This window comes from Typopeltis vanoorti, chromosome 26 (assembly GCF_054136105.1).
Source record: "Typopeltis vanoorti isolate ZY-2024b chromosome 26, IOZ_Tvanoo_1.0, whole genome shotgun sequence".
NCBI classification, from domain to species: domain Eukaryota; kingdom Metazoa; phylum Arthropoda; class Arachnida; order Uropygi; family Thelyphonidae; genus Typopeltis; species Typopeltis vanoorti.
In genome coordinates, this window is record NC_143574.1 from 15792601 (window position 1) to 15818511 (window position 25911).

General features: G+C 37.4%; 1 protein-coding gene and 1 pseudogene across 7 annotated transcripts in view; both read right to left on the reverse strand.

Moving 5' to 3' along the window:
* DEF8 (differentially expressed in FDCP 8 homolog) overlaps positions 1-20286 on the reverse strand; it is a 165270-nt gene extending 144984 nt beyond the window's left edge. For 5 of the 7 annotated variants that reach the window (XM_090414997.1, XM_090414996.1, XM_090414995.1 and 2 more), the window contains exons 1-2: positions 19821-20286; positions 14289-14464 (exon numbers count right to left, since the gene is read on the reverse strand). The gene's annotated coding sequence lies outside the window, so the exon portion shown is untranslated. The remainder of the gene's footprint in view (positions 1-14288; positions 14465-19820) is intronic. The other 2 variants (XM_090414992.1, XM_090414993.1) reach the window with 2 other exon arrangements.
* On the reverse strand, positions 11835-11941 carry LOC150092356 (U6atac minor spliceosomal RNA; annotated as a pseudogene).
* Positions 20287-25911: the final 5625 nt, after the last annotated feature.

Below are 25911 nucleotides of genomic sequence, written 5' to 3' on the forward strand. Positions count from 1 at the left end.
TATAGGACTGGTGGAGATATTTTGGAGGAGGTGGAGGATTTGAGGATTGTGGTGGATAGAGACTTGAAATTTCATGGTAAAGAGAGTAAAGGGGGTAATTACCAGATTAAATAAGAGCATTAAATGAACTTTAAACAAAAGTGCACCTATGTCCCAAAGGATGTAGATTGACAGAGTGACAGAGTTAGAATGGTGAGTCTGTTACCGCGGTATGACAGAGAGGAGTTTAGAAGGAGGGCCATAATCGCAAATGATATTATGCGCAGGTTATGCGGACGGTGTGGTGTGGAATTTGTGGACGTGTGGAATGAGTTTGATGGGCGAAAGGACTTATACAAGATGGATGGCCTGCATTTGAATGGACTTGGTGTGTGGAGACTGGAAAAAGTGTTGCTGAATGAAGTGAAAATGAATGTGCAGAACCAGGGAAACTAGAACTACCAAGGAAGGGGGGAAGTGGATATCCAGACATCAGTGAGACAGTTGAGTGTAAAAATGTATATAATGTACCTGAGCCAGCAACAAGGACAAAAAAATGGGAATGGGATATTCAGAATAACGCATCAAGATAGGGGTGGGACAAAGGGAACACTGCAATTCATGTATACTAATGCCAGGAGTATTAGGAACAAGAAGGAAGAATTTTTGGCCTTGATTGGCTCTTCCTGGCCACAGGTTATTGGCATTAGTGAAACATGGCTGACAGAAGATGATATAGTTAGTGGGATAGAATGTGTAGGTTATAGTATGTTTAGGAGGGACAGAGAGAATAAAATTGGGGGAGGGGTGTTATTGATGATAGCTGATGAACTGCAGCCAAGGAGAATTGAAGTATTGCAGGATAGTGAAAGGAGCTCATTTGAGGCTATTTGGTGTGAGATTGATACTGGCAGAATAAAATATACAGTTGGGTGCTGCTATAGACCAGGTGATGGAATAGATGGTGGAGATGGTATGCATAAACAAATTGATGAAATGAGTGGAAGGAGGGTAATTATTATGGGGGATTTCAACTATGGTAACATTGATTGGAAGGAGGAGAGGACACATGTGAGGAAGGAAATGGATTTTATTCAATTATTAAGGGATAACTATCTGAAACAGCATGTAATTGAAAATACTAGGGGTGTGAGAGTGCTTGACCTGGTAATAGTATCTGAGAATTTGACTGTAATGAATATGACCATGTTGCCACCTATTGGTGAGAGTGATCATAAGGTCTTGACCTGGGAGGTGGCTAAAGGTGTGAAATTTGTGATTAAGACAGGGTATATGTGGAATTACCGTGCTGGCAAGTATGACAAGCTTAGGGGATTGCTTGGATCAGTGCTATGGCATGTACAACTGCAAGGGCTGGACGTCGATAGTGTTAAATTGTGAATGAAGCTATGTTATGTAATTTATTATTTTTCATTCACATTTAACATTGCTTATTAAATATTAATCATGACTTATATAAAATTATTTATTATTCCTTAATTAGGAATTACTAATTGAATATTTATTCAAAACCTAACCTATTATTAGTTTATAAAATAATAATATGTTTGGAATTTTGTATAACTAAAAATATGTGATGTAACGTAAAGTGTTATTTTATATTTAACTGTATACGTAATCAAAAAGTTGAAGAAGTAGCTTAAATATTATATGGTTCTTATTTGTGAAATATTTAATGTTATGTAATCACTCATGTAGCAGTAATATAGCATACATTACATTAGCGAAATGTTTACGCTTAGTCTATTGTCATGGAGACGCACGCGTAAACAACCACGAGTGAAGAGAGCGTGGCGTTCGAACGTAAGGTGGGAGTGAAGGTCATAGATAGATAGAGGGGGAAAGAAAAAGAAGTGGGAAGGTCAGAGATAAGACAGGGAAGGAAGAGAGAAATTATTATTAAGCGAGGGAGGAGAGAGTTTTGCGGAACCAAGATTATAAGATCCTTAGGGCTGAAATTTATGAAAATAGTGTTCGGAAGTGAACCAATAAGTAGTGAATCATAAAGTTTAATATTATAAGCGAAGTCAGCTGTTGTTATGAAGAAAGGTTGATGCCGTAATCAGATAAAAAGGAAACTGGACAGTCAATGCGAAAATTCTGATTAGTTCCAGTTAATCTGGATTACGATTTAATTCTATGTTGCCCTAGGAAGGAGTTATATTGATTACTTGGAGAAAAGTGAATAAGAATAGATATCAGTACCTAATTACTGTTGTTTGGAATAGTGAAGTGCGACTAACAGTAGTATAGTTTGAACTGTGGAGAAATTTTATTATGTGTGTTCCGCTAATGTTAATTAAGTTAATTCATAAGTGCTCTCTCAATAATTTGATGTGTTGAAGAAATTGTCTGGTAAGAGTAGTTGTATAAGTTTGTCTATTTTAGCATTAACTGTGATATATTTCCGATGTTCAAGGTCCGGAATATATTTGCTTGGAATATTGCTTACGTAATTTATTGCCTGCTGTGAATATAAACATTGAGCTGATAGATTTGTGAAGACTGAATAAATGTGAAATTGTTATTTTAACTTGAGATAAGAAGATTTGTGTTTTTGAGACTGTGAATAGTGTATGAAAATTAGAACATTGAATTAGCATCAGTGACCTAAGAAGATGTGTTAAGTTAATTGTATAGTTCCATTTTAAAATAGAGTTCTTGTATTTGTTAACCATATCATATATTAAATGTTTTATTTTGTTGATCTAAATATTGTGTTTGCCTGAATTCCTTATTATTGCACCGTTCATAAACATTCGAATCTTGCGGGAACCCCAAGTAAAAATGATAATAGATAATTCGGCCTAATGAGATGACTGTTAACTTAATTTAGAACTGATCCTACTATTTATATAGACTAATCTAAGAATAGGGTGGCGCAGTAATAATATAAATTTCCCTACTTTTGGATCGGTGATCATTTCGTAATTAGTTGTATTATTTATAAAAGTGACTTGAAACTAGATAGATTTAGAACACGACAGAAAGGAGCCGTCACGACAATAGAGCATGGGAAGTGATCAAAGAGCATTTACAGGAGGTTATGGCTGATTGTATACCTAAGGTCCGAATAGTGAAACAAGGAGGGGTTAAATGGATGAATAACACCATTAAGCTTGAGCTGCAAAAAAAGAAACAACTATGGAGGGAATTTAAAGAAAGGGGTGACCTGCAGGCACACGAACGGTATAAAGTACAGGCCAGAAGGGTAACGAGTGTGGTAAAAACAGCAAAAGCCGATTATGAAAGGAAACTAGCTATGCAAGCAAAAGAGAATCCCAAACAGTTCTTTCAATATGCTGCAAGCAAGAAAAAAACTGTACATGGCAAAATGATTTTAAGGAATGACGATGGTAAAGAGCTCACTGAACCAGTCGATATAGTGGAGTTACTGAGCGCGCACTTTGCAAAAGTATATCATCCAGGTGGTGACGTTGAAAAAATGAAGGAACCATTAGTTTATATGGGAATTGTGATGAATGAAGTGGAGGTGAATAGTCTATTACAGAACCTTAATGTGAATACATCTGTGGGATTGGGTGGTATACCGGCACGGGTCTTGCATGAAGCGGCTAATGAATTATCAGTGCCCTTGACCATGTTGTTTAATCTGAGTCTCAGGTCTGGCTTAGTCCCGAAGGCGTGGAAAGAGGGGAAAATAGTTTCACTGCATAAAGGAGGATCCAAGACTATGGTTGCAAATTACCGACCGATCAGCATATCAGGAGTCGTTGTCAAGGTCTTGGAGAAAGTAGTCAAGGGAAAAATACAGGAATGGATTGATGAAAATGAGTTACTGTACAGAGGACAGCATGGCTTTGTGAAGGGTAGATCATGCCTCAGTAACTTGATCAAGTTTTATAACAAGGTGATGGCTGAACTGGATAAGGGAAATGGGTTTACAGTGATACTGCTGGACCTGGCAAAGGCGTTTGACAGGATACCACATGGAATTCTAATCCATAAACTACAACATATGGGAATGGATATAGGGTTGGTGAGATCGATAGCTGGGTGGTTGATGGAGAGATATCAAAGAGTAGTTTATTCAGGAGTAGAGTCCAAAAAACGGCCTGTGACTAGTGGTGTGCCACAGGGTTCTGTTCTTGGACCACTGCTGTTTAATCTGTTCATTAACGATATAGGGAAGGGTCTAAGTGGGACAGTTCATTTGTTCGCTGATGATGCAAAATTGGGTAGGGCGATAGTGAATGCAGAAGATGTCAAAGTCTTGCAAGATGACTTAGATAGATTGGAGTTCTGGACTAAGGAGAATGGATGTCAATTTAATGTGACAAAATGTAAGGTTATGCATTTCGGAGTGAAAAGATTAGCAGCAGTATACCACATTGGTGGAACTGTACTCCAAGAGATTGATGAGGCCAGAGACTTGGGAGTGTTGGTGGATAGGGAGATGAAGTTTAGGGGGCACATTGCGAAAGTAGCTAAATCAGCTCATCAACTCACTTGGTTGTTGAAAAATACCTTGACGAGCAGAGAAAAACAAGTTATTGTACCTCTGTACCGAGCCCTGATAAGACCTCATCTCGACTACTGTGCCCAGATTTGGTCACCTCGGTTCCTTCTCGATGGGGAGGAGGTTGAGAGGATCCAGAGGCGAGTGACTAAGATGATAGCAGGTCTATGGAATGAACCATATGAGAACAGGTTGAAGATTTGTGGGTTGCAGAAACTAGTTGATAGGCGGAAAAGGGGAGACATGATTGAGACATTCAAATTGCTAAAAGGATTCTATAGGATTAATTCAGATGATATTTTTGAGATCAGGACTGGTGGTGGGAGAACTAGGGGACACCCATGGAAGCTGGACAAGAGCGTGGTTAGCAGGGGTGTTAGAGCTGGGTTCTTTACTTTTAGAGTGGTAAATGAGTGGAATAAGCTGCCAGAGTCTGTTGTGGGTGCTATGACAGTGAGCGAGTTCAAGGCAAGGTATGATAGATACTGTGAGAATGTTGAACAGCTGCGTGAACATGATGTTTAGGGCCTCCCTCGATGAGTCTAAGGACTCCTGGAGTAGCCCGTGGCAATAATAATAATAATAATAATAATTAACGTGCATGAGATTTTTCATAGAATATCTGGAGATGGGGAGAACAAAAGGCCATCCCTGGAAGCTATAAGGTGGGTGAGGAGTAGATTTTTTGCATGGAGAGTGGTAGGTGATTGGAATGCATTGCCTGAAAGTGTGGTGAGTGCAGTGAGTCCCTGCACTCACCACACTTTCAGGCAATTCATTCCAATGAATGCATTCAAGTCACGGTATGGTGAGCTGTGCATGTGAGAGTGGAACCTCTCACGATGAGTCTCTTGACTCCATGGAGGTCTGTTGATGATAATAATAATATCAATATTATGTACAAATCTAATACCTTTTATTCCCAAAGGGAGTAGGCAGAACTCCTTTTACCTCAACTTTTTGAAGATTCATTGACAAGCCTCATCACACAAGCGACACCATCTGTCGTCCTGAATCCTAAAATCATACCAGGTATATATATTATGTCTGAAACTGTGTCTATAGTCATTGCTCTAATGAACTGGCAACCATCATTCCTCCACTTTCTGTTGCACCTGTACAAGAGCAGTGGCTGGCTGGCTTCTCAGCACCCCCTTTACAATGCAACTGCAAACACATCAAACCTGCTTTTCCTCTTCCTTTCTCATTCCATCTACCTCCATCCTCTGGAACAGCTTACCCCAAGAAGTATTTCCAAACTACAACCTACAACTCTTAAAAAAAAAAAAAAAGTCAAACTTCTGAGTCCTTGTCTGTACCCCAGACATGGCACTGATGTGCTTTATAGGTCCTTTGATTTCTTGTGTATGAGATCAATATAAAAAAAAAATAATAATAAAAATAAAAATAAATAAATAAATTACTACACCCTCACCTAGCTACAATAACAACATAATCTGAAAGCAGTGACAAAGAAGAGTAGGGCTATTTATTCTAATGATGTAACTCATACCAGAAAATTCAAATTCTCTACAATGCGCCGCATTACACTTTGATAGCCAATAAAAACTACCATGGAATAGGTAAATGCTGTGGAAAGGGTGGTGAATGCATAGATGGTGAATGAATTTATGCTGTGGTATTATAATATCACTGCAGTTAAATATGGATCTCTTGCAGTAAGTTTTCTGACCCACTATGATTCCGGTTATAATAATAATCTGACAATGGGAGTGTGTGCCCCCAAATTATTTCTTCTGCTCTCTCTCTCTCTTACATTCTAAACACCATGGTGATATGACAACTCATCTTTAAATAAGCTTTTGTCTTACCAGACAAAAGATGATATATCATCAGAGAGAGAAAAATTAGGCAGATCTACTTCAATGTGCAATTCCTTATAACTAATAATTCTTTCTTTTTTATTTAAATTCAGAAAAGCTTTAAAAAATTTATTACATTAGCTTCTTAATAACAAATTTTATACATATTGCAATGTTTATATTAGCTTCATGTTCACACAATAAAGGCTACAAACTCTATAGCATACTGTATGTAGGCAGCAGGTTACACATATAATAAAAAATGCCAGAACAAGGACATGCTTTACTGCAATAAAGTGCACTCTTTGGTTGATTTAAGATGGAGTTTATCTAATCAATTAAATTTTACTGATTACATTCCAGAATTTATCAATTTCTTGGACTATTACTACAGTAAGGCAATGGGTTGTTTGCTGTCTAATATGTACTTGTTCCCCCCCCCCCAATCTTCATTTTTTTCTCTTTAATTATATATAATTTTCATGGTGATGCTAATATAGATAAATGACAGTACATACCATTTCTGTTATTAAAGTTATAATATAAAGTCATGGTTGAGTTGGACAAAGAGAATGGATACACTATGATACTGTTTGACTTTGGTAAGGCACATGAAAGGCTGTTGCATAAACCGGGAATACAAGATTGGAATATAAACTATTGACTTTGATAAGTGGATGATTGATGGATAGGTATCAGAAAGTGGTATATGATGGATGTGAATTTGTGAGATTTAAGGTGACTAGAGATATATCTCTGGGATCGGTTATGATCTCCTAGGTTTACAAAAAAGAATTACAAAAATTATATCTGAATATGGAATGTAGATTATGAAGACAGATTGTGTGAACAGCAGACAGTGGTAAACAAAGAAAGAGGAGGGGGTGATATGATAAAAGATCTATAAGCTTCTGAATGGATGTTATTGGGTATGGTCTGATAAAATTTCATATAGTTCATTCCAAATTTGCATCATCAGCAAACAGCTGTATATCTCCAGTTACGCAGGCCCCAAAACAGATTCCAGTGACATTCTTCTTTTTCTTTTGTGATACCACTCCTCCATATATAAGATGCTGATACCTGTCTAAGACAATCAACTATCCAACTCGATAGTCTGTTATCTAATCCCGTTCAGTTTCAATTTACCTACTAGCTTGTCATGTAGCAGCCTATCAAAAGCCTTTGAAAAATCCAAGTAACCACTGTATATGCATCTCCTTTATCGAGTGAATTTGTCACATTCTTGTAATACGTAAGCAAATTGCTAAAATATGACCTCCTCTTAGCAAACCCATGCTGACCATTATAAAGAATAGTGCTATTATCAACACATTCTGAATCCTAGTCTTTACCAACTTTCTAACACCTTAACAATCCCAGACACAGATTGACCTATAATTTGCAGCCTCAGTCTTATCCCCCCCCCTCCCACTTCCTGAAATGGAACAATTTTTCCCATCTTCTATTCCTTGGGACTCATGTTAAATAGGTATGTCAAAGGTATCATTAATTAAACAGAGACACCTGACAATATATTGTCAAGTCCTATTGCCTTATTAGCCACCTTACCGACCATTATGGATCAAATACGCATCCACATACGCTTCGTATCCATCATATATTTCAATGTAATATCAATGGTATTACAATTTTAATATGCACTTCGCATCCATGATAATCTTGACATCTATAGACGTCTTGGCCGGTAGCGTGGTTAACATCAAATTTACTTAATTCCTCTTATATTTTCTACTCATTTACTATCAGTCCCTCCTCCATCATACTCTCTATGCTCCAACTTCTCATAATCTTGCCTTCAAATGAATCACTGATCACTGAATACTTCAACTGTATCCTCCACATTGATTACCAATCTGCCTGTGTCATCAACTAGTATCTTCTCCCACAGTCATTTTTCCTTTTCACACATCGAAAAAACTCACTAGTATTTTTTCTTAACTTTCTTCTCATACTGCACTTTTGCTGTCTTTACCAACCAGGTAACCTTTCTGGTCTGCTGTTTTTACTCTTTTCGCAGATAATTACCTGATAATCACCAACATTCATCTTGTGTTGTTTCTATACTGCTATCTTTTTCCTGATTGTTGTCTCCTGATTTCACATTCAATCTTTTCATTCATCCATTTTACTCCTACCTAATTTAGCCTTGTTCAAGAATACACTCAGAAGTTGCTGCTGTTAAATAGTGCTTGACGAATGCCCATGCAGTGTCTGTCTTCTTCCCATTCAATTTCTCTTTCCACACTATAGCTTGCAGTTGTCTATAAAGCTTTGTATAATCACCAGCCTTCCTTAATCATAATCACAAGTAATAACCCTTCCTTATAGAAGTCCTCATATAACTGGTCCAAGTGATTACTCTCATCAACCAGATGAACATTGGACACTCCATTCATAATCACATCCTCTGATGATATAACCAGATCTAACACACTTAATTCTCATGTGTCCTACATTCCATATTGCCAAAGATTTATACTCCTTGTTGAAAGTTTATTTTTCACTTGGTTAGTATATAATAAATTTAGTTTAATCCTTTATCCAAGTGTGAGCAAACAAAGTTTGTGCCTGAAAGTATCTTCAGGACTGGGGTAAGGTGGTGCAACACCAGGGTGACTCCTTGCAAAGGTGGAGCAAGATACTATCACTCCTATCTCAGTATCTCCCATAATGCAAAACACATCTCCTTGGGGATATGTCTAATGTTATGCATTAAAGGAAGGACCACTACCCAGACTAGTTTCGACCTTTATTGAGGTCTCTTCAGTGGGAGCCAGGACCAAGCATTAGCAAGGTCATCTCTACCTATAGGAGTTGCCAAATGGTGTGCCACTTGGCAACTTGGCCACTTGGCAAATGGTGTCGCCCTGGTGTTGCACCACCTTACCCCAGTCCTGAAGATACTTTCAGGTGCAAGCTTTGTTTGCTCACACTTGGAAAAAGGATTAAACTAAATTTATTATATTCTAACCAAGTGAAAAATAAACTTTCAACATCTTTCTCTAAATCCAGAGTAATTTATTAAAACGGTGGCACACCATTTGGCAACTCCTATAGGTAGAGATGACCTTGATAATGCTTCTGGCTGGTATCTCCGTTGGGCCTGGCTCCCACTGAAGAGTCCTCAATAAAGGTCGAAACTAGTCTGGGTAGTGGCCCTTCCTTTAATGCATAACATTAGACATATCTGCAAGGAGATGTGTTTTGCATTATGGGAGATACTGAGATAGGAGTGATAGTAGCTTGCTCCACCTTTGCAAGGAGTTGCCCGGTGTTGTACAACCTTATCCTAGTCCTGAAGATACTTTCAGGCTCAAACTTTGTTTGCTCACACTTGGATAAAGGATTAAACTAAATTTATTATATTTATACTCCTTATTCACTGATGCCATCTCTTCATTTCAATCGATATTGCCATCATTGAAATCACCCATAATGATAACGTTTTGCTTGCTCTTAGTAGCCAAATTGCCTATATGTTTCTTTGTCTCCACCTTCCAAATTCCCTCGCCTGTGGCAAAACCCCCACCAAATATTCTATCAACTTTCATTACACACCATACTGGCAAAACCCCCACCAAATATTCTATCAACTTTCATTACACACCATACTGCTTCAAAACCAGTCACTCTTTTCCTTTTGTGTTTCAACCATGTGCAGACATAATTCCCCTGCTATCATCAGCAGTGCTCCCTCCCTTCTTGCCTTTCCTATCTTTGCAAAAAAACATCATATCCCTCCATTTCTATTCCTGTAAAAATGTCGTCATCATCTAACCATGTTTCACTTATTCCAACTATTTTCAGGTACATAAACTCAAACAATGCAACAATTTCATCTCTCTTATTTCTGATACTCCTGGTATTTATAAATAAGCATAACAATTCATTTCTTAGTCTGTAACCAATCCTACTCATAGAAGTCTTCCCATTTGTGACTTCTCACTTGCTCTTGTCAGCTCATCTTTTGCCCCCCCCCCCCCAAGACTCAACACTCCATGTATTCCAAGCTGTTCAATTCCTATGCTGACCATCCACATATATTCATTACTGCTTTCAGAATTCACTCTCCTTACACTGTGTCTCCCTGGCCTGCCCCATTTTCTTGTCCAATTTACATTCTTGTTCTCACATTCTCCTCTCCATTTGCAACCACACCAGTCTCATCTGGTCCACTCTCCTGCTCATTTACATCATCTGACTTCCAGTGATACCTGGTTTGCATCACTTGTTACATTTCTTCCAGATGTAACCTTTCCAACCAAATTATTCACTCTAAAACCATTCAGATGCAGTTCAATGCTGTTATATAGTTCCATTCATTCCTCAACCTCATCCTACACATTCAAAAATTGCACTATTTTCTCTTCACACATTTCTGATAACATTCCATCAAAGATCTTTGCTCTCTACCATAATTCATAGTCATACCTTTCGTGAGGGTGGAACACAAGCTACTCTTCTTAATACACTCTTGTATTTCACTCTCATCAATAATCTGATATTCATCCTCACATTCTCTCTATGTCCAACCAAATCAATCATTCCGATCATAATCACTAACTCTGTCGCACACTTACTTCTCATATCCAGCACCTCAACCCTAATCATTCTTCCTCCTGGAAAACAGACCTTTTGTCCTCTCATCCACAACACCTTTTATGATAGAATATCCATATAGTGAATTTTTGAGTAATTTGCTGCTTCTTTTTTCTCCACTACCTTTAATTTTATTCTTTTGCACTCTACCATTTGTATCCACCATACATCTAATTTCATTCTGTACATGCCTAATCTCATCTTCATCATTTCATTCTCCAATTTTTGCATTCTAGCAACTGTTTCCACTACTGCTCCATCAGTCAGACTTTCTTCCATTCCTGCCAGCTCTTGCTTTGTCAGTCAAGCACACTTCCGCTTCCACAATTACACTCAGTTTTCCTTTTTTTTTAAATCATTTCTGTATTCACAATTACATTCTCCACACTCACTCTTCTGGCTATCATTCTTAGTCTTACATCCATCACTGCATTTTATCCGGTATTCTTCACTTCCAGTTCCAGAATGTCATTTAAATCGCTGCAATCCAATAATATATTACACTTTCTGCAGACCCTCGCTCCTCTTGTTTAATCTCTCAACACACACATACCTGCCACATTCACCCATGCATATATATATATATTACACTCCTGAAAACTTACCATCTCAGTAAAATCCACAACCACTCAACACACTTGATTTTTGCATCCCTTGTTGACCTAGTTATTACTGCCATTTTTGCTTCGATTAACTGTTTTACACAAAATCTAGTAACAACCTTGATAATTAATATGCATTCAGTCTCAGGATCACTAAATGAATAAATTTTCAGTGAACTGCATAAAATTCTTCAAAAATATTCCATAAAATAAAACCAATTTTTGCTCCAGCAACTGACTTTCATTGTACTCTTCCTTGCAGAGAAAATATGCTAAAATATTATGTCAACATACAAATTCAACAGTAAAAAATTGGTTAAGTGCCTAATCATTACCTTATAATGATTAGGCCCAGAGGTTGGTCCATTTTTATTAGGGGGGGGGTGCTAATCTTCTCTCCTTTTGTACAAAACTAAACTTGATTCTTTGAGTGAATTATATACCTTGAGTGAAGAAGATAAAGCAATTTGGAGTCAAATTAATGAGAAGAGAAAATAAACAGGAGCTACAAAGGAAAAAGATTATGGCAGACATAAAGAGAGAGGTGGAGAACAGTTGCATCAGAATTATAAAGCTCAGGCTAGGAAAGTGACAAGTGTTCTAAGGAGAGAAAAATTAGAATACAAGAGAAGACAAGCATTGCAATCCAAGGAGTTTTTCCTTTATATGGTGAGCAGGAGGAGAAAATAATTGTGGACAGATTACCTTGCAGGATGGAGATGGGACCAATGCAGATGACATAGTCGATCTATTTAATGATAATTTTATTTGGGCGTTCCATCCTGGTACAGCAGCAGGCTTTATTCCTAGAAGGATAAGGAGGAGTTAAGCATTAAAAGAGGATATATTCCAAATATTGAGCATACTAGATGTCATTAAGGCAGGGAGTATAGATGGAATTTCACCATGTGTTTTAAGGGAATATGCTGTGGAACTGACCATGCAACTATCTGACTATACAATGAGTCTTGCAATGGAATAAGCTTCCGTAGAGTGAAAGCGTAAGGCAGTGCCACTACATAAGGGTGGTGGTAGAATGGTGTTATCAAACTATATGATTATGATTTTGGAGAAATTACTAAGAACTCATACTGGGTAGATGAGAGCAATATTACATATGCGGGCTAGCATGGATTTGTTAAGGGGTGCTCTCTGGTTGTCTTTTACAATAGAGTAACAATGGCAATGGATGAGGGAAATGCATACATTATCATTTTAATGGATTTTGCAAAGGTATTTAACAGGATGCCACATGACAAATTTGTTTTTAAGGTGCATCATGTGAGTTTGGATACCAAGTGAGTGGAGTGGATTGGTAACTGGCTTTCTCAGATACCAGAGTTGTATATGGGTAGCAGTATCAGAGATTAGGAAGATTACAGGTGGAGTTCCACAGGGTTCAGTTCTGGGACCATTAATGTTCAACCTTTATGCTGATGATACTGTATATTGGACTACATATTCAGTTGATTGCACATGGTGTGAAGCTTGGGAGGGATATTAGTAATAGTAGAGATGTTGTGGCTCTTCAAGAGGATTTGAAAAAGCTGTAAAGGTGGGAAATGAATAGGGATATCAGTTTAATGCTATTAAATGTAAGGTTTGAATTTGGAATCCACATACAGGATGTCTGATACTCATTTAGTGGAGTTATACTGAAAGAAATGGAAGATGCAAGGGATCTTGGGGTAAATGTAGATGGAAATTTGAAGGTCAGAGGTCATATTGCAAAGATTGTGAAGAAAACTCAGACAAATGCTGCAATGTTGATAAGTGGCAACGAGATATTCCAAAAAGAGGTTTTATTCAGCTCTAATCAGACCACATCTGGATTTCTGCACTCAGATAAAGCCACTGGAATTTGAAGGGATGAAATAATCTTGGAGAGGGTGCAGTAATGAATAATAAAAATGATATCAGGACTGAACAATGTTGGTTATGAGGACAGACTGAAGGCATAAAACTATATAATTGTGGATAGAAGAAAAATGGGGAGTATGATTGAGACATTTAAGCTGTTGAAAGGTTATTATTGGACTGACACTGGGGAGATTTTTCATATAGTAGAATAAAGGGGAGGGAACAAGGACAAGGGCCATCTTTGGAAGTCACAAAATAAAAGGGGGTATTATTATTATTAACATTGTGCAAAAAAGTTCGGACATGTGCCTTAAACTCATTCAGTTTCTGCACTCGCCACACTTGCAGGCAATGCATTCCACTCACCAATCACTTTCCATGTACAGAACCTGCTTAGATGCCTCCCTCTGCCTCCTCCACACTAATCTAGTAACAACCCCTCACCAACCTATATGTCTCAATCATATCTGCTCTTCTTCTTTTATTTACAAGGCTCTGAAAGTTGCATTCCCTCAATCTTTCCTCGCATCTGACATTCCATAGACCTGACACTGACTTAGTAAATCTTCTCTGGATCTTCTCCAATACATCCCCTTAAGCCTCTATAGCTCAATCAGTAATAGTGATGAACTTATTTGGAAAGATATGAGTTAATCCCAAATAGGATGCAAAGAACCTTTATAAGGCCTTTTCAACTGAAAATAAATCCATATTCCACAAAAAAGTGAAAATTGCTAATCTTTATCCACTTATTCCCAAACTTTAACATTATATTTTTGGAAATATGCCGGAATGGCTAAAGAACTGCTTGCTAGAAAAGATATTAAAGATTAAATTCAGCAGCTCTCTCTCTCTCTCACACACACACACACAGCTTAAGAACTGCAGGAGCACACTCACCACCTTGGCTATTTGTTGCTGCTCCTCTTTATCAGTGAGAATCTGTCCTTCTACCAATATCCAATGCCTATTTTGTTGATGAATTATCTCAAAATTTTTATGCTGTCAAAGCTCTTGATGATACGCATATTTTACAAATTAGTTTAGATAATCTGGTGAGGTGGTAGAGACAATACCTGTAAACAAAGAAATATTTTTATATTTCCATTCATACAAGTGAAAATAATATCATATATCATTATAAAATTTCCTGCAAAAACAGTTAAAAACTTATTTATGTTGTTAAGGACCTGGGATTCTATTTGGCACTTCTTTGTTCTTCAAGTCTCCTATTGATCTCATTTTCCTCTTAATATATTAGACACAATGATAATCATGGGCAAGTAAACTACTTGGCTTCATATAAACCTAATTAATGCTATCAGAGTGGTTATACGTATCTTAATCATTTACATTTCTCAATTGCATGTGCTGTCTGACCAGTTTGCCTATTTTGTAGAATGGAAAATCCTGCCACATGAGACATTCAGCTGAATCTCTTATTAAAAAGGCACATTCTTTTATCTGATATCGCATTCAATTTATTAAATCAGAACAGTTATGAAAAAAAAAAGGCTATGAAAACTTCTCAATAAATAAATAAATGTGGTAAAGTGCATTAAAATCTTTTAACCTTTTCTTTAGGGATAAATCAGTCATACAAAAATATCACTGTTTTTAAACTCTACCCACTACTTACAGTCAACCTGAGTTTACTACTCCAATTTGGTGACATATTTTTAAATCAATTGCTTTTAAGCTAATTATATCATCTCTAATACATGTTAAAAACTGATTTTCGATATTATTCATCTTCAAGGTAGAAGCAGTCTAATTTCACTCTTATATAAAATAACTGCTGACCCTACTGATTATCCCAAACTCTTTAACCTAATCCTATTTATTAAATATTCCATTGCACTTTCCCTCCTTATACTGGAATAATTCCTTTATATTTATATATATATATATATATATATATATGGTCCACACACGAAACGTCACAAGACCTATAGCACACTAGTGCCATGTGTGGGCAAGAGGAACAGAAGAAAAGGAGGAATCTGTTCACATTTTGCTCGAGCAGCTGAGGATTGTAATCTACAGGGAAGGAAGAGTGGGAGAGACTGTTCCAAAGGAGAGAAGTAGATGGAATAAAGAAGCAATGAGGTTGGTTCGGTGAATTTTAAGATGGACTGTAAAAAGGTGTTGGTTAGCAGTATCACTTGTTTTAATGATTTTGGAGAAGAGTGGAGGAATAATAGTGACCAATTCATCAGAACACTGTCCTGCAGAAGAGGCACAAGGCAGAAAGTGAACATCTATGAGAGAGGGATTGAAGTAGGTCTGTGAGAGAGGGATCATTAATTAGCCGGATTGCACTCTCAGGATAGAATCGAGCAATCTTAGAGAAGATTTTGGTGTACCATACCACCCCAAATATGGGAGCAAAATTCTGCAGCTGGGCAGATTTTGGCTTTGTATAGAGTTAGCAGCTGTGAAATAGCATCTTGTGCAAAAAAGTACATTAAGTTTTTTGACAACTGCAAAAGTTATAGTTGAAATATGATTGTGCCAGGAAATATCAAAAGTGCAAATCAGTCCAAGAAGAGAAATCTGATTGTGTTTGAATATCTCAGTATTACTAAAAGTAAGGGGGAAGGGATGTGAGCTCTTTCTGGTGAGAGATCAGACAGAACTGATTTTTGGTTGAATTGAAGTTTACAAGGTTGTCCTTGCTCCAATGGGATATAGCTGATCTGAGTTCAGGTCTCTGGTTGTGGTAGATCTTGAAGATTCTAATACTTGAGCACTGACAGGTTTGTCGAATGAAAAGGAGGAATGGAGTAATACTGTATTGTACAAGGATTTTAAATGTTGGTAATGAATTCTTGAAACCATTTGATATCCTCAATATCTCTTCGTTTTATCTTAAAATGTTTTGTAATTTCCAACCTTGCCATGCTTTGGAAAAGATGGCAGCTGTGATCTTGCACCTAACATTATCCTAATCTCAATGATCTATACTTGTTTTATTCTAGAAAGTGAAACTTATATTATAATATTACGATAGGCCCTGAGGAGGAGGGCATTGCTACCTAATGAGTCAGTATGTAAATTGTGCAGAAAGAATGATGTAGGATTTGTGGATCTGTGGTCTGTATTTCATAGAAAGTAAGATTTGTACAATGCTGATGGACTGCTTCTAAATGGCTTTGGTGATAGGTGTCTAGAGACAAATTTGTTCATTGAGCATGCTGAAGTGCAAATTCAGGAAAAGTTAAGGAATTATGGTGGAAGCAGGTAAGTTTGTGCAAAGGCAACCATGAGGAGAGTGAGTGTGAGAATGACTAAGCGCAAAATCTAGTTTCTCAAGCAAAAATATTGAATAGGGTAGTCAATTCAGGAAGAAAAGGTGGGTGGGGGTCTAAATCGATGCTGCAGTTTCTATATACTAATGCTAGAAGTATTGAGCGACCATGTGGTCTTGACTTAGGAGATGGTACAATATGAAAATATTCTGTCAAGAAGAGATATGTGGAACTACAAGGCAGGTAATTATGACAACTTAGGAAGAATCTTAAATCTGTGCCATGGCATAAAACATTGCAGGGTAAAGATGTTAGTAGTGCATGGGAGATAGTTAAGGGTCACCTAGAGAAAGCAGCATTAAATTATATACCTAAGGTAAGGAGGGTTAATCAAGTAGGAGTTAGATGGATGAGTAATATCATTAAATCATCAAGAGTAATAACATATCATCAGGAGCTGCAGAAGAAGAAAATGCTGTGGATGGTGCATAAAGAAAAAAGTGACCAACAAACTCATGAACAGTACAAGGCTCAGGCAAGAACAGTCACTAGAATGGCAAGGAAGGCAAAATCAGATTATGAAAAGAATCTAGCTGAGCAGTCCACAGTAAATCCCAAAGAGTTCTTTTGTTATGTAGCAAGTAAGAGGAAGAACGACTATGGAAGATTAACCTTAATGAGTGATGATAGTAACAAAGTGACAGAGGCAGATAAATTAGTCGACTTACTGAGTGACCACTTTGCAAGGGTATAGTGAGGTTATTGCTTTAACATATGTGAGAGATACTACTGTGGGAACAGAGGTGGATGAATTGGAGGTTCTTAGGATATTGCAGAATCTGAATGAAAACTAGGCTCTTTAAGGCTCAGATCTGGTAGCATTCCAAGGGAATGGAAAGAGGGCAAAAATATGGGAGATTCTAAGACTGCAGCAGTAAATTATAGACCAATCAGTATCTCAGGTGTGGTGGTAAAAGTACTGGAAAAATTGGTCAAAAAAAAAAAAGGAAGAGAATTCATGGATAAAAATATGATACTATATGAGGGGCAACAAGGCTTTGCAAAGGGTCAATTATGCTTTAGTAATTTACTATCTTTTTATAATAGAGTACCAGCAGAGTTGGATAAAAGAAATGGCTACACAATAATTCTGCTGGATTTTGCAAAGGCATCTGACAGAATACCACATGGAAGTCAATTACACAAATTAGAACAAATGGGGATGGATATGACACTGGTTAAGTGGATAAGAGGGTCACTACTGGACAGATATAAAAAAAAAAGGCATATAGAGGGGCAGAATCAAGACAAAAACATGCGACTAGTGGAGTGCTGCAAGGTTCGGTGCTGGGACCATTGCTGTTAATTTGTACATAAATAATATAGGAAATAACCTGAAAGGAAATATTCAGTTGTTTGCTGATGATGTGAAATTAGGTAGACTAACAGTTAATCAAGGTGATGTGGAGATCATGCAGGATGATTTAAATAGGCTATCGACATGGGCAAAAGAAGATTGGTATCAGTTTAATGTAAAGTTATTCATTTATGAGATAAACAGAGTACAAGCTGTGTATCACATTGGGTGCACTGTACTCCAGGAAATAGATGAAACTAGAGATTTAGGGGTGGTGATAGATGGAGAATTAAAGTTTAAAGGATATACTGCTAAGGTTACCAATAAGATTACTTGGCTATCGAAAAACACATTAACAAGTAGAGATAAGGAAGAGGAATAACAACTTCCTTATAAAGAGGAAGTTGTTATTCCTCTTTATAAGGCCTTGATACATCCACATCTGGATTATTGTGCTCAAGTCTGGTCTCCTGAGGTTCTTGAGGAGATGAAGAAACAGTGGAGATGATTCAGAGGCGAGTGGTCTGTGGAATGTTCCCTATGAAGATAGATTGAGGGTGTGTGGATTGCAGAAGTTGGTTGATAGGAGAAAGAGAAAGGATATGATGGAAGCATTTCAGTTGCCTAAAGGGTTTTATAGAACTGATGCAGGGAAAATGTTTCAGCACTTGGCTGGAGGTGCCAGAACAAGGGGTCATCTCTGGAAGTTGAATAATGATGTCATTAGAAGGAGTGCGAGGACTGGATTTTTTTGCTTAGAGAGTTGTGAATGAGTTGCCCGAGTCAGTTGTGATTGCTTTGTCTGTTAATGGATTCAAGGGCAGGTATGACAGATTATGTGGATAGTTTGGATCTCCAGCAATGAGTCTTCGGACTCCATGGAGGTGCCAGTACAATAATAATAAGCACTCATCAAAATTACTACAAAGTTTTTTTAAGGTACTTCATTAAAAAAAAAAAAAAATTGTCCATTTATTTTTTTTTTATTCAAGTACATGTTAATAAACCTCAATTGTTAATCATTAATATTTTTGGATATTCAAGATGTGTATAATATATATAGATTCAATGTAACAATATAACTTATTTTATAATAATCCAACCTACAGAATGTTGTAAACCTATCATACACAGTACTCTTTCAAGTTGCTTCAGGCCTCCTGAAAAGCATCAACATCCATGATACTATAAGATCTGAACCAACAGATTGATGGTTGACAAGTCACTTTGTCAACCAGGCTTTAAAACTGCAACATTAACACATTTTAAGGAATCTTTGACCACATGTAAAAAAAAGTTAGTGCAAGTTAAAATATTGTAATAGAAGGCTAGGAGTTTTGATTCCACATGAAAACATGCTACGTGTATCTTTAAGTTCTCTTTCTATGAAGTGGCGAACATATTTTAAAACAAATTCGAGGAAAGAAAGATTACCAATATTCACATCTGATTAAAATCATACAATAGTGCTTGTGTTAATTAGCGAACGAAGAGAAAGAAAACATAAGCCGTGACACGTGCAACTTGTCCAGCCTAATTACGAAAACGGACTTGTCACAGCGAGATCTTCAATAACCATATTAAAAACTAATAAAGTAAATAATGCATCAACGAAAACCATTTACAGTGATGCATAATTTGAGAATCGTAATGTGTTGGAATTCAGACAAAACAGAAATGTCAAATCCTTCCTTTAACACTCTTCAGATACATGTAAATGCATATATTGAAAGAATCACTGAAATTAATATTAATATGACGAATCCCCCCCCCCACTTTCTGACACAATAACAAACGAACATTATAATGGGTAATATGACAAACCTGAAAATCACATCCAAAGACGTGTAGGGCAATATCGCATAAAAGCCTGTAATTTATCTATTTGAACGTCGACGTACTTTAACACAACCTTTGAATGAATACACACACCGTACGTACCGTAATAGATTAGTCATTTCTATAATATGGCAGGATTACTTCTGTTTCAGTTTCATAAGTGTTGCACTGTGAAATAAGTTTTTATTTCTCTTTCAGGATTAAAGTAATAAATATAGGGTTAAAGACCATTTAGGATTAAATGAATATATATATACATTAGGCTCGAGACGTTACATTATAATTATAATTTAGACGTTACGTTATAATTGGTCTGCTTATCTCCTTATCAGAGGAATAGAATACGAACATTACTCATCAGCACATATTTTTAACGCGTTTTTTTTTTTTTTCTTTCAAAGCACCATAAACAGCTTCTGGTGTATAAAATCGTTTCATTAACAATTATATGTTTAGCATGTCTTTTTTCCTCCTTTTTTTTTTTTAAGAAGAAATGAAAATGCGATTTCTGCTAAAACACACTTCAGAAGATGAAGGTACACTCTCACGGTTTTCTTTCTAGGAACTCGAAAGACATTCTCAAATCTCTTGTAATTTAAAAAGCTTAAAAATACGTTTTTTTTTTTTTTTTGCTTAATAATAATAAAAATAAACAACAGAAGTCTTAGAATAACTACTAAGAGATTCACATACGACAATCGAGGCTCTTTAAATATTTTATTTAAAGTTTCAACAATGAGGATTTTTTTAAACAAACAGCATTTCTCGAAATCAGAAATGAGACAGTAAAAATCTATAATGGTAAGCGTTTTAACCTGCCTTTTCATTATATATGAGCCAAACCCATGAGAAATAAAAACGGATTACTGTTTTCAGTGGCGTTGCTAGAACTTTTGCTGCCCGGGTCATCCCTGAGTTTGTCGCCCCTCTCAATAGACATCAAAAATACTACAAAAAGTCAAAACGATGTATAGGGTAAGGTTCAAAGTGCCGCCTGGAGAGTCCCCCCCCCCTAGTTGCGCCACTGACTGTTTTAAGCCATTCGTTTCAGCGTTTCGAAATCGTCTTTTGTTTTTTTTTAAATTAATGTTATGCTAACAAAACAAAACATTTTTTCTAAACTGCATCCAATCAGTTTTATTCCCTTATAGAGAGTAAGCAAAGCCTTTTAACCTTATCTCGCATTTGGAGACTGAATGGGAAGTTCAGTCTCCACTGGAAGCCAATCAGAGATAGTTGACCCACGACTATCACAAATTATAAGCACCAACCGATGAAGAGACGGGAAAACAAATGCTGTCATCTCTTGATACCTAACCTAGGATATGTTCTGGTCTGAAATAGTGTGGTTCTAAGGTGGATTTTCTTGCGTTTATGGGACGAAAAAAAAACCGAGTATCCAGGGGAAAAAAAAAGCCGCATGCCCAAGCCAAAAATCGACTAACTCGGGAACCAGTCGAATAAAGGGTTAGAAAAAGTTCCGCCAGTCGGAGACTAGAATTCAGCTTAAGTCTACCTTCGAACAGTCTAGTGCAGAGGTTGCAAGCAGTGCCGTAACGAAGGCGTGGCGAAAGTGACGCCCGCCACGGGCGCAACAAGGTTTGGGGCATAAAACATAAAAAATGTAAAAAATAAAACTAAATAAATAGATATAAAAGTCTGCTATTTTATATTGTATTTTTAAATTTCGGCAATACGCCGCTTTAGACATGCAAATTCTGCAACACAGCGGAATTCCACTACATTTGGTAACACTGGTGAGTTCCAATTCATCTCGAGTTACATAGCAACGACAGCGCATAATATCACGACTTGAACCACTTGAACATAACATTTCTTTGCAATTGATCTCGTTTTTGTCTCAAGTAAATTGTTCCGTCGCACGATTAACTATTAATGAATGTATTTTCCCATTTTATGATTTTGTAGAATTTTGTATTTCCAAATTCCCGTCTAATCCTAAACATTTGCATAGATAATTGAAAATACTAGGGGTTTGAGGGTGCTTGACCTAGTAATAGCATCTGAGAATTTGACTTTAATAAATGGAGGTGGCTAAATGTGAAATTTTCGGTTTAAGACAGGATACATGTGGAATTACCGTGCTGGCAAGTATGACAAGCTTAGCAGATTGCTTGGTTCAGTGCCATGGCATGTAAAACTGCAAGGGCAGGATATTGATAGGGCATGGGAAATGGTCAAGGAGAATTTGCAGGAGGTTATGGTGGACTGTATACCTAGAGTCCGAATAGCAAATCAAGTAGGGCTTAAATGGATGAATAACACCATTAAACTTGAGTTGCAATAAAAGAAACAACTGTGGAGGGAATTTAAGGAGAAAGGTGACCGGCAGGCAGATGAACGGTATAAAGCCCATGCCAGAAGGGTAACAAGTGTGGTAAGAAAAGCAAAAGCGGATTATGAAAGAACATTAGCCATGCAGGCTAAAGAGAATCCCAAACAGTTTTTTCGATATGTTGCAAGTAAAAGAAAAAATGTATATGGCAGATTGATTTTAAAGAATGTCGATAGTAGGGAGGTCAATGAATTAGTCAATATTATGGAATTACTGAGTGAGCACTTTGCAAGAGTATATCATCCAGGTGGTGACGTTGAAAGAATGAAGGAACCATTAGTTTATATGGGAATTGTGGTGAATGAAGTGGAGGTGAATAGTCTATTACAGACCCTTAATGTGAATACATCTATAGGAATGGATGGTATATCAACATGGGTCTTAGGTGAAGCGACTAAAGAATTGTCAGTGCCCTCAACCTTATTGTTTAATCTGAGTCTTGGGTCTGGTTTAGTCCCGAAGGGGTGGAAAGAGGGGAAAATAGTTCCACTGCATAAAGGAGGATCCAAGCCTACTGTTGCAAATTACCGACCGATCAGCATATCAGGAGTCGTTGTCAAGGTCTTGGAAAAAGTAGTCAAGAGTAAAATACAGGAATGAATTGATGAAAATGAGATACTATATGGGGGACAGCATGGTTTTGTAAAGGGTAGATCATGTCTCAGTAACTTGCTCAGGTTTTATAACACAGTGACGACTCAACTGGATAAGGGTAATCGCTTCACAGTGATACTGCCGGACTTGGATTGTTTGACAGGATATCACATGGAAGTCTAATCCGTAAGCTGCAACATATGCGAATGGATATAGGGTTGGTGAGATGGATAAGAGAGTGGTTGATGGAGAGATACCAGAGAGTAGTTTACTCAGGAGTAGAGCCCAAAAGATTGCCTATGACTAGTGGTGTGCCACAGGGTTCTGTTCTTGGACCACTGCCGTTTAATTTGTTCATTAACGATATAGGGAGGGATCTGAGAGGAACGGTTCATTTGTTTGCTGATGATGCTAAGTTGGGTAGGGCAATAGTTAATGCAGAAGATGTCAAAATTTTGCAGGATGAGTTGAATAGATTGGAGGTAGGGGGCTAAAGAGAATGGATGCCAATTGAATGTGGCAAAATGTAAGGTTATGCATTTTGGGGTGAAAAGATTTGCAGCAGTATACCACATTGGTGGAACTGTACTCCAGGAGACTGACGAAGCCAGGGATTTGGGAGTGTTGGTGGATAGGGAGTTGAAGTTTAGGGAGCACATCGCAAAAGTGGCTAAATCAGCTCATCAAATCACTTGGATGCTGAAGAATACTTTGGCGAGCAGAGATTAGCAGGTTATTGTTCCTCTGTATTGAGCCTTGATAAGGACCCACCTTGATTACTGTGCCGAGATATGGTCACCTAGGTTTCTTTTTAATGGGGAGGAGGTTGAAGGATCCAGAAGTGAGTGACCAAGATGATGGCAGGTCTATGGAATTATCCTTATGAAAACAGGTTGAAGATTTTGGGTTGCAGAAATTGGTTGATTGGCAGAAAAGGGGAGATATGATTGAGACATTCAAATTGCTGAAGGGTTTCTATAGGATTAATTCAGAGGATATTTTTGAGAACAGGACTGGTGGTGGGAGGACTGGGGACATCCTTGGAAGCTGGCAATAGTGTGGTTAGTAAGGGTGTTAGAGCTGGATTTTTTACTTTTAGAGTGGTGAATGAGTGGAATAAGCTGCCAGAATCTGTTGTGGGTGCTATGACAGTGAATGAGTTCAGCACCCGGTCGAGTTGTTACACTCAAGGCAGCGTTTCTTATATGACCAGGACCGCCTTATGCCGATTGGGACTCACACTACCAGCGCTATGTGAAAGTATGATAGATACTGTGTGAATGTCGAATAGTTGTGATGGACATGTTGTATAGGGTCTCCCTCGATGAGTCTAAGGACTTCTTAGAGTCGCCCGTGATAATAATAATAATATTTACATCGACAATAGCTCTGAGCCAATGCTTCAAGCAATTACACAAGAGGGGGCCTTCTAAAAGCAACAGGAAACAAATCCGAATACAAAAAGAAACAACAAAATATCTGATATGTGCGCTGGAAAAATAAACCCTTGCATGGCCAATTTCTTCTAGATACTGAGGACAAAATTGACGTGAACAAGACATGGCAATGGCTACAACACGGATACATTAAAAAAGAAACAGAAGGATTTATTCTAGCAGCTCAAGAACAGGCATTACAAACTAATGCAATCAAAGCAAAAATTTTCAACATCAATAATAACAGCAAATGCAGATTATGCGATGAGAAAGATGAGACGGTAGAACATCTAATCAGTGCCTCAGCAAAATAGCACAAACTGACTATAAATACCGCCATGATCAAGTTGCCAAAATAGTTCATTGGCATGTATGCAAAAAATATGGCTTTCCTACTTCTGATAACTGGTGGCAGCATGTAATAGGGACTGTATTGGGAATCGAAACAGCAAAAATTCTCTGGAACTTTAGAATACAAATTGATCTGCATTTGGAACACAATAGACCTGACATCGCAATTATCGAACATCGACAGGTTTCGATTATCGATATTGTAGTACCCAGTGATAACAACATCAACAACAAAGAACTGGGAAAAAATACTAAATATCGAGATCTGGCAATCGAAGTTGGCCGACTGTGGCTTAAACACAGCAAAGTCATTCCAATAGTTATCGGTGCACTTGGTGCAACTTCAAAGAAGCTGTCCAGCTATTTACAGCAATTAAAAATCAGTGACGTGACCCCATATGACCTACAAAAAACAGCATTACTTGGAACAGTCCATATTTTACGACGCTACCTGAAGGCCTATTCTTAGATTCTCGGGTCGAATCTGAATTGTTCTGAATCACCAGTCATATTTTTATTTATATGATATCTTGTTTTGACTGTGTATCAATTATGTGAATAAAATAATAATAATAATAATAATAATAATAATAATAATAATAATAATAATAATAATAATAATAATAATAATAATCCCCGAAGGATTATTATTATTATTATTATTATTATTATTATTATTATTATTATTATTATTATTATTATTATTATTACACGGTCTTGTCTTGGCGGAGGGGCTTGCGTGCTTCAGTGATGTTGAGAGCTATTCTGACGGTTGCATAGCTGCCAGCAGGGCCACCCTTGTCAGGCAGGTCTCAATTGAGGAGCCAGACTAACAGTGTTCCATCCCCCATCTTAATGATGAAAAGGAAGAAGAGATCCATACCGGATCAGTCGATGCTCAGGTCATCAAGGACTGCATCAGATGTTGGGGATCCTGGGCATCAGGCGACAAGTGGGCTACAGGACCCAGCTCTCCTTGCTGGACAATCAGGGCAGGAAGCTGAAAAGCGACTGGAAGAAACCAAACGTAAAAAATGGACTATAGAAGAAAACAGAGAAATTATGAAATATTTTTACAGATCAACACCAGAAAAACGAGTTTCAGAAAGCGTATGCATTTAATTTGGAAACAAAAATTCCCAGAATCTGCAATAACAGAACAAAGACTTATGGACCAAATGAATTTCATTTTCCGTAACAAAATATTTACTGAACTTGAGCTGCAAGAGTTACGTAATAAACCAACAACTCCAGTAACAGAAAATCATCAGGAGGCAGCTATATCAAACTTTGGGATTCAACTCAGTAAACATCAAGCTGACGACATACTTCAGAATGT